Source organism: Anas platyrhynchos, chromosome 8 (assembly GCF_047663525.1).
Source record: "Anas platyrhynchos isolate ZD024472 breed Pekin duck chromosome 8, IASCAAS_PekinDuck_T2T, whole genome shotgun sequence".
NCBI classification, from domain to species: Eukaryota; Metazoa; Chordata; class Aves; order Anseriformes; family Anatidae; genus Anas; species Anas platyrhynchos.
In genome coordinates this window covers 17,710,877-17,723,984 of record NC_092594.1, presented here as the reverse complement: position 1 = coordinate 17,723,984, position 13,108 = coordinate 17,710,877, and the positions used below count along the sequence as shown (strand labels likewise).

Genomic DNA, 13,108 nt, shown 5'->3' with positions numbered 1-13,108 from the left:
TCCTGACCCCTTTCAAATCAAAAAGCCTTATCAAATGTTAGTGGTGTTTCTTTTTTTTTTTTTGCGATTGTTGCTTTTGGCTTGAGAGCCAGGGAGCAAACAAAACCAGTATGTGCTGCGCTGCCTGCTGCAGCCCCCCTCTCCCCAAAACAAGGGATGGCTTCCAGGGTCCGTATCTCAGCAAAATGTTAGGTGGCAGGGAAGGGAGACGGCTCTGATGTGAATGAACACATCTGCTTGCTCGGGGAGGCCTCCTGGTCCTCCTCCGGCTGCTGAAGGGCTCTGGAGCATTGCTTATATTGCTTGCAGGAAGCCTGGGTCAGGCTGGTACCTACTGCCTGCCCATTTCGGAGGGAAGACTCGACTAAAATGATGTGAGGAGCAGGTTTGGTGTCCCTGCATCCCCTCGGTCTCCCTGAATCTCCTGGAGCAGCTTGGGCACCCGGTGTACCCGTGACACCCACCGGGCCCTGATGGCAGAGGCGCGGGCACCCCGTGACTTTTCCCGGATAGGGATGTGGGGAATGAAGCCCCTTCCCCGGGACTTCTGTTCCTGTAGGCTACCAAGCGATCCCACACCCTCCTGCCCTGTATTTTATCTTCCTGGTGATAGTTTCCTGGCTGTGATGCTCCTCTGGTATTGGGACCAGCTGCTGTGGGGAGAGGCGCGCATGTGCGGGACACGGAGCTTGTGCGTATGAATGAGCACCAACTCGGAAGGAGCCGCACACCACGTTTATCTCACAGAAGAGGAATTTTTTGATGAAGACTTGCAAAACCATCCGTCTTCCCCCTGTTGTTTTGGCAGTGGTGTCGCCCGCAAGGATGTGTCCAGCCCTTTTCTTAGGGGCGTGGGGGATCCGCTTCAGATGTGTGTGTAAAAAGCCCCCGGGCTGCCTCCGCTGAGCTTGTTTTATGTCTTTGTTCTCATAAAAAGTTCTGTGTTGCTTCATATTTCCAAGCTGTTGCTGCGGTGGTGGTGCTGTTCGCTCTCAGCAGCTGAAGAAAAGCTCTCGCTTGTTCCCTTCGTTTCCTGCCCCCCCCCTCCCCACCTTTGCTTTAACATCTGGACAGAGATAAATGCAGGCGGGCTGCTCCCGCTTGCTCTGCCTTCTTCAGGGCTTTCATGGCAAGATCATTTCTAATTTGGAGGCACGGGTTGCGCTGGGGTTGGCTCCCCGGCCTCACCCCCGATATCTCCTCAGACAGCGGCGTGTCGAGAACAAACCCTGCAAACTTGGCACAGGCAGGGCGAGCGTAAGTGAAAGCTAATTGGAAGCAGCCCCAACTTGCACTCTGCTGGAGCTATTTACAATATCTTTCATGCGGTGACTTATTGAGTTATTCGCTCAAAGGGGAAGGAAAAAAAAAAAACTGCTTATTTATAGCAACAGTGGTAACCACTGATACATGAGCTGGCTTGGACATGGAAGCATCTGTCCTGGTCAAACCTTTGGCTATTAATTCCCATCCTTCACCCCCTGGGCCTGGATGCACTGAAGCACGCAGGTGCCTGTTGCAGATCTTGCTGTCCGTGCCCCACCTGGGCACCCCGGAGCCCTTTCAGGCCTTGCTTTTTATGTTTCTGACCGAGGTCCTGTGCTGTTGGAGCATCCTGTGCCGCCTCCTTGCTTCCTGCTGTTGGCTGGAAGTTTTTTTCACGTGGGTTTAGCCGTGGCTGCTGCTCGGTTTCGCTGGGGCTGGGTGAGGGTGGTGGCTGGCGTTGCATCACGCCACTTTGACGGCGGGGCTGCTGCCTCTGGTTTTGAAGGAGGAGGGAGCCTGCGTGTGTCCCGTGCCGGTTTTGGGGTATCCTCGTGTGCTGAGCTGGTCTGAGCGCTGTCCTGAGGTCGGCCAGACCGGGAGGGCTCAGCTGGAGGCAAGGTTTTGGCCTCAAACCAGGCTGCGCGGAGTTAGCCTGGATGCTCAGCCCCAGGTGGGGGTGTGCGGGCTGTGGGGTGAGCTCTCCCTCAGATCCCAACATCATCCAAATCCCCGGGGTGGTTCATTCAGCTCTGTGACTGAGCCCTCCCCGACCCGTGCCATCCCCGGATCACGGGGACGTTATTTTAGGCCGGGGAACACGCCGTGTATGCGAAGCATCCCCTGGCCTGGGGATGCAGGGGTTGTCTTCCTCGTCACCCTGCTTTCCCGGCGGGTGGCTCCTGCCCCTGCCTCGCGCTGACTTTGTTGTTATTTTTTTCCAGCTCAGCACTGAGGCTTTTGATGTTCCCAGCCTCCTGTCTCTGCGCAACTCCTGCGGCACCAGCCCCGTGCCTTTCATTACCGCCTTAACAAACTCGAGTCGTGCCTAACGAGGACGCCTCATACGTTATGCTAATGATCAAGAGACATGTTAATGATATTTTAGAAGCCTAATTAGTGGAATATATAACTATATGCAATTTGGTAATGGACTGTGACAAGAAGTTGTTAAAAGGGGGCTTGACAAATCCAGTTGTATGTGGCCTCAGACAAACAGTTGCCGAGGATAGATGAGCGGAGTCGGGGGCGCGCCTGGGCCTCGCCTGCCCGTGGCAATTTTTGGGGGGGGGCTTTTGGCTCCTGCACTCGTCAGCCTGACTGCCACAAGCTGGTTGCTGGCTCTAAATTTCCCATTCTGCTTCTTGAACTGACGTGACCAAAGCTTCAATTTATGGGCACGGTAATTTTCCCTCTCCATCTGTCGATACCCGCGCGCACACGGCCGTGTGAAATACGGCCGGGCTGTCTGCGGCGGGGAGGCCGGGGCTGGGCTCAGTTTGCTGTCCTCCACGGCCCCAGAGGAGGCAGAGGTGTCACCGGGACAGCACCAGGTCTCTCACGTGTCCTTCAAACCACAAAACATCTCACTTAATCGCAGCCCTTCCCTCCCAAGGCACGCATCCGTGCCCACGGGAGAGGTCTCAGGCTGCAGGCACCCCCTTAGGTGCAGATATTTGCAGGAGGAGGGGTTCTTGGTGCCCCCTCAACACCAAGGAGGGTATTTTGGCTGTAGATACCTCCACGTGGGCCAGCATCTCTGATGGATGGGCTCCGTGGCCCATCTGGTGGGGCCGTGAGGAGCAGGGACACCGGGCTGTGCAGAGCCCTCCTGCTGACGGCACCAGGACCCTTTTACCCTGCCCGTTTCCCACTCCCCGAGGTTTTAGGCTGCTGCTCCGTGTGTCTGGCATCTCTTCGGCTTAGCAGAAGGGAAACCTTCTTCTGGCACCCCGTGGGACGTGAGAAACCTGCTCTCCCTTCTGGGCTCTGCTCCATGATCTGGGGCAACTTGGGTTGCGGCTTCCCGGGGGGGATTAAGGTGGCCGTCCTCTGAGGGCAGCTGCAAATAGGAGCGGGGGCAAAGGGTTAACAGCCCTAATTCCTCTTGGTTAAGAAGCAGTACCAATTATTAGATCTTATTCTTTGATATCAAGCCTAATTTTTGGCCTTCCTTAATGACTTCACAGTTTTCCCAGCTGCATCCTGAGAGCTGCACTGTTTCATTACTTCGTGCCTCTTCCTGTGTGTGACTTATGTACCTGCCCTAAAATCAAGGCTTTAACAAGATTAAATTCTCATTTAAACTCTTTCTTATTGTACGAATATATGCAGACCACCTCTCTCTGGCAAGGAGACACTGAATTTAAGGGACGGGGAGAGGTGTGCACGGCCTTTCTGAGAGTTGTTGGTATCGTCAGAGACACTTTTTGGTTTTGTTTTAATTAAATGCGGGCCTGAAGCAAGTCAGCATCTGGACTTGAAGCCCTCAACTATCTCTAGTTTCTCTGTCCAGGCTGTACGGGTGTCCGTGGTCCAGGGGCACCCTAAATCCATCTGGGGAGCAGGGATGGATGCGTGATGGGGAGCTGGCCCCAGGAGCAGCGTGCTGCCAGGGGGGCTGCCTGCAGCACTTGAACTGGGGACTCGCCACCACTTTGAGGCTTGGAGAACTTCCATCCTGTTGATTTTTCTTTTCCCTTCAAATATATATTTTTTTAACGTTGAGATTCTTTTACTTATTTGGATTTTTTTCCCCCCCTGCTAATAGCTAAATTATAATGAGGCTCCCAGTGGGATTAAAGGAAAAAAAATCGACAAGAAACCCTCACAAATGATTCCTCTTCCACTCCCCCCCCTCTTTTTTTTTTTTTTTTTTTTCCCAGTGAAATCCATTCTGCATAATAGCTCTTTGTCTTGCTCGCAGATAGGCACAGGGGAGGCCGGGAACCGGAGGCGAAGCAGCGATGCCGTGCACAAGGTTTGGGGAGTTGTGCAGTGAGGTTTGGTGGCCGTGACCCCTGGGGGCATCTCCGCCGTGTCCTGGGGCTTTGGGGGACATGGCCCTAGTGGGACAGGCGTGGGAGCCAGCTGAGTGCCCTTCCTCTGGTGTCACCTCCCACGAGGGAACGTGGGTGCTGGGCGAGGTGCGAGGCTGCGGCGCTCTCCTCCTGGCCACGGAGTCCTGCTGGGGTCCGAGCACTGCCCAGCGAGATGGTGCCAAATCCCTCTTTTGGGGTGGTGGTGAATTACGCACCCCTTGAACTACGCGGAGCCTGGTTTTGTGTCTGAGAGCCCGTTCGGTGCTGGATCTCGGGGGAAACCGTGCTGCCCTCGCGTCGGGCTCCCCCCAGCCTCCCCACCACGAGGCAGGTCTAATAAAGCAGGAGAAGCTTCACACTCCGTGATTTTATTCCACGGATCAAAGATCAAAGCAGAGGAATACACAGCGACCATAAAATTAACTGCTTTTTCAATTTTACAATGCTTTCAGTGATAAAGAATCATATAAATTTAATATTAATTAAACACTTAGCTTTTAACCTCCTCCCGCATCCACTTTTGGCTCCTTGTTGGGGAAAAAATTAATTGGGCATCTTAAATCTTGCGTTACTAAACGCTTTGACAGGGGGTTTCAAAAGCACTTAGAACTTGAGCAAAATGTATCTGCGCCATCCGTCCTTCCACTCACCTCGTGGAAAAATCTTACAGGGGAAAGCGAGGGGGCAGGGAAGAGGGGAAAAAAAAAAGTGCCGTTTTATGGGTTTGTTTCTTAAAAGGGGGGAAAAAAAAAAGGGAAAAGGCATAACTTATAGCTGCTCTGACGGTCCCTGCTTTAATTCAGTCCCCGTGGCACTTAGCACCTGGCAAAGGGAGGCGATTGATCTCCCATGGCACGGGGCCCATCGATCCGGGTCTCGCCCTGCCCGCCGCCGTGCTGATGTGTGTTATCAGCTCCCCGAGCACCGAAACGCAGCTGCTTTTGGGGTCGAACCCAGCGAGAGGCTTTTGAGCAGCGCTCCATCAAGGCGCGGGGAAGGAATTGCAAAACGCTGCCGTCGCGATCCGAGCCGGAGAGATGCGGTGGGAGGAAAGCCCTGGGAAAGCGGTAATGTTGCAAAAGACCTAAGGAGCACAGCGGAGAGCAAATTAGATGTGTTATTTGCAGTGTGGCTTGGCAAAAAGAGCACAGCAGCGGGCTTTCCGGGCTGGAGAGGCCACACTTGATAGAGCAGCAGAGATCTTAGTTCCTTGCCCTAACTGGGTATATGGCACGCGGCTCCAGACATCTTATTAATGCAACGCTGCTGGTAAAATAAAGGGGTTTTGGGGAACTTTAGGTGCATGGGACCGAATCTAGGGGGTTCCCCAGAGAAATTCTCCCTTGGTGGTGGAGCCTCCTTAATGCCCGTGGTGAGCTGGGGGGCACCTGGCGTAAAACACCTCAATGCGGGGTGGTGAGCAGCTCTTTCTCTCTAAGGAGCAAACGTTGCCCCTGAATGGGGAGATACGGGTGTCAAACGGGGAGGGGTTATCTCATGGGTAACCCCTTCAGGCCGGACAAGGTGTAAATTGAAAAGCCAAGGCAGGAGCAGGAGCGAAACGGCATCGCTGGGGATTACACCGCGGGGGGCTGAAGGGATTTTGCAGCCCGCCGCGTGGCTGGCATGATCTCATGCATCTCCTCTCCCACCTCGAGCTCCGGGTTTGCAAGGTTCATTTTGAACCGGGGAAATTGAGTTGTCCAGAGCTTCCCACCCGGGTTCATTCGTGGCTGGTTGACTGCGTGCGTATTTACCGGGGGTCTCCTACTCGGTGCTGTCCCTGAAAAGGATGCTGAGCACCCTCTGGTCCGGAGTCCTGATTTAAGGACTGGGCATTTGCTCCTCTTCCTGGGCTGACCCTGCCTCTCTCAACGCAGCACAGGGAAAATGAGCGGTGACCTGTGTGTGTGTGTGCTCGATGCATGGATTTCTTCTAAAAACCTCAGGGGTTGGATGGGAGGCACTAGGAGAGGACCGGGCGGTGTTGGTGCCGCAGTGACTCCTCGTGGGCTCTCCCGGGAAGGCTGGGGGACGTTCCTGCCTTCAGGGGTGCAGGTAAATCCCAGGCTCGGCACATTTCGGGGCCGGGACGCGGTCCTTACTTGCAGACCCATTGTCGGTGTGTTTAAAAATCCCTGTGGCAAGTCGGGATGTGTTTCCAAACAGGACTGAACCGAAGGATGTGCCAATGTCTGAAGTCACCTCTGAGGCTCGGAATTGGCAGTTTGCTCGCTCCCTTCTGCCCCCTGCATCCTACAGGTGTCGGGCCCGGCAGCTCCTTCGAGAAGTCCTCGGTGATTTAATTCCCAGTTTTCCGAATGCAGCTGCGGAAGCGCTTTGATAACGGCTTATCCTTCCAGGATCTATAAGGGAAAGTCATTGAGAGACAACATCACAGCGCTGAGGGTTTTCTAAGTAGCCCTTTGTGCTCCAGCGATGATAACGCTAAGAGGCAAGCCCGGCGTGGCGCTCCTACCCGCGGTGCCCAGCAATAACGAGCCGAGGAAGGCGCCGTGGGGCCGCTCCCTGCTCTCCCCGACGGCTGCAATTTTAAGGTTTTAACTTCTTTAGGATCGCCAGCAGCAGGGGAAGGTCTCCCAACCCCGGAGGCAGGGGTTGGGAGCCCGCTGCGAGGCAGAGAAAGCGAGGGGTCGCGGAGCTTTGTGCTGGGCAGGAGAACAGGGGGAGAGTTTTGTTGAGACCTCGTAAGATCAGCAGCTGGCTTAAGCCGGGGTATTCCTGCTGGTGATAAAGGAGCTTTCCCGATTTATACCAGCTGGGACTCGTCTTGTTTTTCTGCTGCGTGCCTCGAGCTGTGTGGGGGGCAGCGAGCGCAGGGCTGCCGGTTTGGGCTTGTTTTTAACCCCCTTGGTAACGTGTCTGAACTGCCCAAGCCACGAGGAGCTGTGATGCCTATTGCTTCGCCAGGTTTACAGAGCAGATTTGGGGGGCTCAAAACACCTTTAGAAACCCGGGTTTCTCCTGAGAGGCAGGACGAGGCCGGGCGGCCAGGGGCTGGAGGTGCTGCTGCAGACGGAGGCGAGGCACCGCTGCGAGGGGCTGCCTCCAGCGGGGAGAGCTCTTTGTTCTCCTGCCTGCGGCTTGCTCGGCACGTCCCGCACCTTTTCCGTGGGCAGGGGGCTGTGATTAATCCCCGGTTGTTGGGTTTCTCCCCCTCGCATTCAGGCTGGCAGTGGTGTAGAGAAGCTGAGGCCTGGGGAGGATGCGTTCAGCGCCGGTCACTTCGCCAGCTCTGGCAGGAGGAGGAAAGGGTTTGAGCTGGGGTTGGTCGCTCAGCGGCGCTGCTCGGGGAGGGTCTGGTTTCTCGTTCCTGGCTCTCCAGGAGAAGCGGATGGCCCGGTTACATCCAGAAAGGCTGCCTGGCTCGTGAAACGTGCAGGAGCTCCTGTTACCTGCTCCAGCCATGGAAAATTAACTCTGCGCTCGCAGCCTGCTCTGGTGAACTTCGTCGGCTTTTGCTCCTAATTCCCTCGATCTTCTCCCTGTAGCCCCTTTTCCATAAAAATACACGCGAGGAGGAAGGCCAAGCGGTGGAGAGCAGAAAGAGGCTGAGCTGTCAGCAAGGGGAACAGATCTACCCGTGAACATCGATCCTGCAGGGAGCAGCGTGACCAGCAGGGCTGGCGATGCGCGCGCGGACACGGTGCCTGCCCGTGCTGCTGCACGCACACAGGAGCAGTCCTGGCTGTGCTCTGGCCGCTCGGTGCACACATCAGAGAGCCGTGCTGAGTGCCTGGGGCTCCGATCCCTCCCCAGGTTGCTTGGGAAAGGTGTGGAAGCCAGCCAGGGGCGCGCAGCTTTGGGACAGGGCTTGTTGGCAGTTCTTATTTCACGTCCCGACCCCGAGGTGGCCACCCCGTGCGCCTCCGTAGCTGTTTTTCTGGTTTGCGGCCGGCCCTGGGGGAGGGAATGACTCGCCTCGGTGGTTTTTCTGCTCCTTGGCAAGTCAGCGCTACTCAGACCTGAAAGGGGAGTTGGAACTGGCCTCGTCCCAGTGCTTGCAACACCTCCGGGCCAGCCTCCTGCGTGCTGCCACCTCGCCGTCATCCACACCCGTGGCAGTGCTTGGAGGTGTTCCTGCACCGCTGGCCGGAGCAGAAAGCCCCGTGTCGTGGCTGGATCAACGGGGAGAAGAAGAAACCCCAGCAGAGCCCGGTCCCCAGCCCGCGGGGACATCGGTGCCTGCCTCCCCTGTCCCCTGTCCGCCTCCCCCCCGCGCTCTCCTTCCTGCCGTCGGAAGGAGGGAAAGCAAAGGAGGAACAACCATATGAAAAAAATGTTAATTTATTAATCACGGAATATATAGCAGTTCATCTGAAATGCTGTTGCTATGCCAACACCCTGGGAGTTTATTTTCTTAATCCAGGAGTGAAGCGTTTGGTCCCCCGCTCTCCTGCTGAGCTATTTGAATATGGTGCTGCTGCCGCCGTGTCTGTTTAAAAGGGGGAAGGAGGGAAAAAGGGGAAAAAAAAAAAATAAAGTAGGCTAAGCCACCAAAGCAGTCAGATGCAAAGCAGTAAGAAGCCTTTCTCAGTACGACTTAGTAAAAATGACACAAATTAATATACTCTACTTAAACCAGACCAAGATTAATGCTTCTCTTTCAGAGCAGCTTAGTCCAACTGTCACTCGACAAGCGTTCGTCGGACAAAATCAACACTAATCAACATTTATTCCTCTCTTGCCCTTGGGTCTGAGGAGCGTAGAGCGGGCTGCGCCATTCTCCGGCTCGTCTCGCCACGCTTTTCACCCTCCATCCAGCTTCGCCATATATCACCCTTCCTCTCCGTGCTTCTGCTCGTACGGATCCACACGCTCAGCTATCAGGCTACATTAGAGGCATGATAGATTTTCTGTTTTAATTTACATCTATTATATTACAACATAACAGATCTTGATTCAGTGGAGACCAGTGTCTCCTGTAGCCCCGCTCTTTGGAAGGATTTCTGCATTAACTTATTAAGGCTGGTTAGAAAGTGGCTCCACGTCGACTTCTTCACTCGCCGCCCTGTGCTGAGCCAAGGTGTCGTGGTGCTCCCGGCTCGGGGAAGCCTTTAGCTCTCGGGGAAGGTCTCGCCAGCTCCCTGCGGAGCTGGGAAGTGATGGCCTCAGAGGGGACGGGCTGTGTGACGCTGCCTGCTTCTGCCCGGAGACCCTGCAGGCTGCTGAAACCTCTCAGTGAGCCGAAATCCAGGGGAGGTCACGATGGTGCTGAGCCCAGCTTGGTGCTGTTTGGAGAGCTCTTCGTGCCCGTGGGCTGCTGAAATGGGAGAGAGGGGATCGTCTCTTCCCCCTTCCCATTTTTGGGCTCTGTGTTTCGTGGTTTCTCCCCTGGTTGACCTGGGGTTTGGATGGTCTGTGTTGGACTCCTTCCCTGTGCCACAAGTGTCTGTGTAAGCTCGGGCAGGACTCCTGGGCTTACTCCTCCATGGGAGGTGGTGGGAATTAGGCTCTTGGGGAGAATGAAATCAAGGTGGTTTTGCAGTCTTTAGCCCGGAGATACATCAAACACTCTCTTGGTTTCTGGGCTGATGGGGTAAATACTGTGACAGAAAGCCAGGTGAGAAGTGAACCCTTCTAGAAGCAAATTCAGCCTTCATGCAACCTCTTGAGGGGCTGCTCTGGTGCTGGATCTCCCAGCCTGGGGCAGGTGCTGGTGTGGCTGGTGTCTCTTTTATAGCTGGTGGCCAAGAAGCTGAGGTGGTTCCGTGTTTGGATGGGGTTAGGGGTGGCACTGCGCCCAGGGATGGTGCCCGTGGGGTCTGTTTCTCTCCTCTGGGGGTCTGACACGTGATGTCCCTCTGGCACTGCCCAGCTTGTGCGTGTTGGTGACGTACTGGTGGTCCTGGGGACAAAACCCAGCTTCCACGCGGAGGCTTCGTGCCCTTTCCTCCCTTCGTGGCCTCCACCAGGTCTCAGGAGCTGCTCAGGGCAGGCTCCTTCCCAGCCCGCACGAAGCCAAAAGCTGGGCTCGGAGCTGGCGGCGTCGCTCCCTGCCTTCCCCTCTCTCCCTGCTGGTGGGAAGGAAGATTTGATTAATGCGGGCACTTTAGCACAAGTGCCATTTTCCAGGCCGTAGCTCTTGGCACCGGGAGCGCCGCCGGGCCGGAGCAGAGGGGAGCTGCAGGCGGCTCCACGCCTCCTCCCCGCTCCTTAGTGCTCAGCAGTAAAGTAAATGGTGCTTAGTTTAACTTCGCTCTTCGAGGGCTTGCAGCTCGATTTAAAGAAAAAAAAAAAAGAAAGGCAGAAATCCTCCAGGAGCAGGAGGGGCTCTGCAGTGCCTCTGCGCACCCAGCTGGTTGATTTTAACGGGGGGGAGAACCTCTCCAGGCAGTGCCAGCAGCCCTGGGGCGCAGGCAGGGCGCTGCCCGGACCCAGCTGCGGGAGGTGGGCTTGGGGCAGACCTCGCCGGGGTGTCCCGGCCCTTTTTGTGCCTCGTAAATTAGCCGGGCTCCCGCGCCAGCTCCGAACAATGGTCTGGAGCACAGGCGGCCTTCGATGGATGCGAGCGGGGGGCCACGAGGCTGGGTGGGAACAGCTCGCAGCGAGACTTCTCGGGGCCGTGCGGGGCTGCGCCAGCTCTTCGGGGAGGTTTTTGGAAAGGAGGTAACACGCAGAGGAATTACGGCTGTTTGCGAAGGGCTCGGAAGATGGAGAGAGCTCTAGAAGTGCTGTAATTAATAGGGGCTGGCTAATTTAATGTTCTGCCTGGCCATCATCGCTGCTGAGATATATACGTAAGGAAGAGCACCTCCGTTACTGCCAGGGAAAATCGCTCCCCCCTCGGTGCTGGGAATAAAGAAGCCAGATTTATTTCTTTTAATTGTCTCCAGGATCTCCAGCCCAAATGTCCCCGCGTCTTGGAAGTGGAGACAGCAGAGCTCTGCGCAGGGGCCCTGCCTGCAGCAGCTGCCACCTCTGCGGCGGAGGACAGCCCGGCTCGGGGCTGGAGGAGAAATTTGGGGGGAATTCCTCCGGTTAAATCCGAGAAATCTGACAGAGCTGCGCGGGCCTGGAGCACACGGGACGCTTGTGAAGCTCCAAGGTTCAGATGCTTCCCGTTAGCAACCTGGGCGCCTCGTGCTCAGCCAGAGCCGTGCTGTTTAGAAGTTCTGCTGCAAGTTTTTTGACATTTGTACTGCAGAAAGCCTCCAGTATATCACCTCCTCCCCGCCCCCCAAGCGTTTTGGTTTGTTTTGTTTTGTTTGGAGGATCCCAGTGTAAGCCGTGTCTGTTTTAACCCAGGCTCTCATTTACCTCGCCGCAGAGTTTATGGGGTGAGCTGTTTTGACGAGGAAAAAAGACCTCCCTCCGCCTTTTGCTCCACTTTTTATTGCTGTAAATCCTCCCTTATTTTTCTGGGCACTCGCCTCTGTAGCTGTGCCTCGAGTGCCGGTCAGCACAGCTCTTCTGGCCTCTTCTCCCTGTGCGAACCGAGCCTGGGCTCCAAAAGCCATATATAGCTCTCCGAGAGCTTTTCGGAGATGCTGCCTGGTTCGTGTCCAGCTTTGGATGTGCTCTGCTCGCCGGGTTACTCCCTGAGCCTGAATATGGTGCTGGGGCCTGCCTGGGGCTGAGGACATTGGCCTTATAAGCAGAGGAACAGGCAGTTTCTACATAAATGTTTTTATAAGGGCTATAAACCGCCGGGCTGCGGAGCGCACGCCAAGCACCGCACAGCGGCTTGGGGGGAAGCTTCCCGGGAAGCTTCGCATCCCTACGGGGCTCGGGGCTGCAAATTCGGGGCAGCAGGCAGGGGCTGGGGGCTTGGCCACAATTCCTGCCCTGTTCTGGAGCTGTTGGTGCAGGGAAACAGCCCCAAAGCATAAATCCAGCCACAGTTTTCCAGCCGCCTCTCCTGGAGGGTTTGAGTGTGCGTCCTCACGGGTGGCACCGGAGGCAGCGGGTCCCGGGTCGCTGGCTGCCACCCTGCGTGTCAGGGATGCTTTTTCCTGCTGGTGAAAGAGCAAAGGAGATATCCCGCGGGAGAAGGGGACAAGGAGTTCCTTGCAAGCCTTCTTTTCCTTTATTTTCCCTTTCCAAACGCTGCCGAGCCTTGGTTAGGAAGCCCCAAGGGAGCCCATGCACCCGGCGGGTTGGGTAAAAATCCTAGTCCGATAATCCTAATCCACTGAGGCTGGCTTTTTGGTTACAGGGGTGCAAAGCTAGGGGAACTAGCGGAGAGCAGTGCTGCAAAGGGGGTGCGGGTTTTAGAAGGTATTTAGGAACCTCTTTAGGTGTCCTGCAGGCTGTTTAAAAGCCGCGAGCTCTCCACCTTAATTGCCTGCCCTCACATACTCCCCAGGCACCCGGGTCGTGTTCTCAGACGAGCCTCTGGCTGGAGGCCACGAGGATGATAACAGGTGCTCTTCCCCGCTGGGGCCTCGCCGCTGGAGAGGGGATAAACCAGCCCCGAGGGGCCTCCGAAACCCGGGCCAAAGTGACTCGGGAGCCTGACTTCTAGGGTTTCCAGCGGGGTGGACGTGAGGGCTCGTCTGATTTCACCCGTCCTTGGGCAGGTGGGTTGAGCCCTTGGTGATGGTGCCCCAGGCCACTGGATTTGGGGCTTTCTTCAGCTCCTCGTGGCTCCCAGAGCCAGAAGGGCTCAGCAGAGAGTGGCACGGGGGTGGGCGAGGGCCGTGCGTGCGTCCCCTCCCTGCCCACCCCGGGAGAGGAGGAGCGGGGTCTGACGCCTGGCACTAATTTCGTGATGGGAAACGAAGCAACAAAGGGAGGTGGCGCAGCGTGAGGATGGTTTAACCTTGATAAAACAGTGATTT

General features: G+C 56.1%; 1 protein-coding gene across 3 annotated transcripts in view; it reads left to right on the top strand.

Annotated features, from left to right (window-relative positions):
- The window catches only part of PBX1 (PBX homeobox 1), a 110,656-nt gene that overhangs the window by 26,300 nt on the left and 71,248 nt on the right, over nt 1-13,108 (top strand). The gene's annotated exons all lie outside the window — the stretch shown is intronic.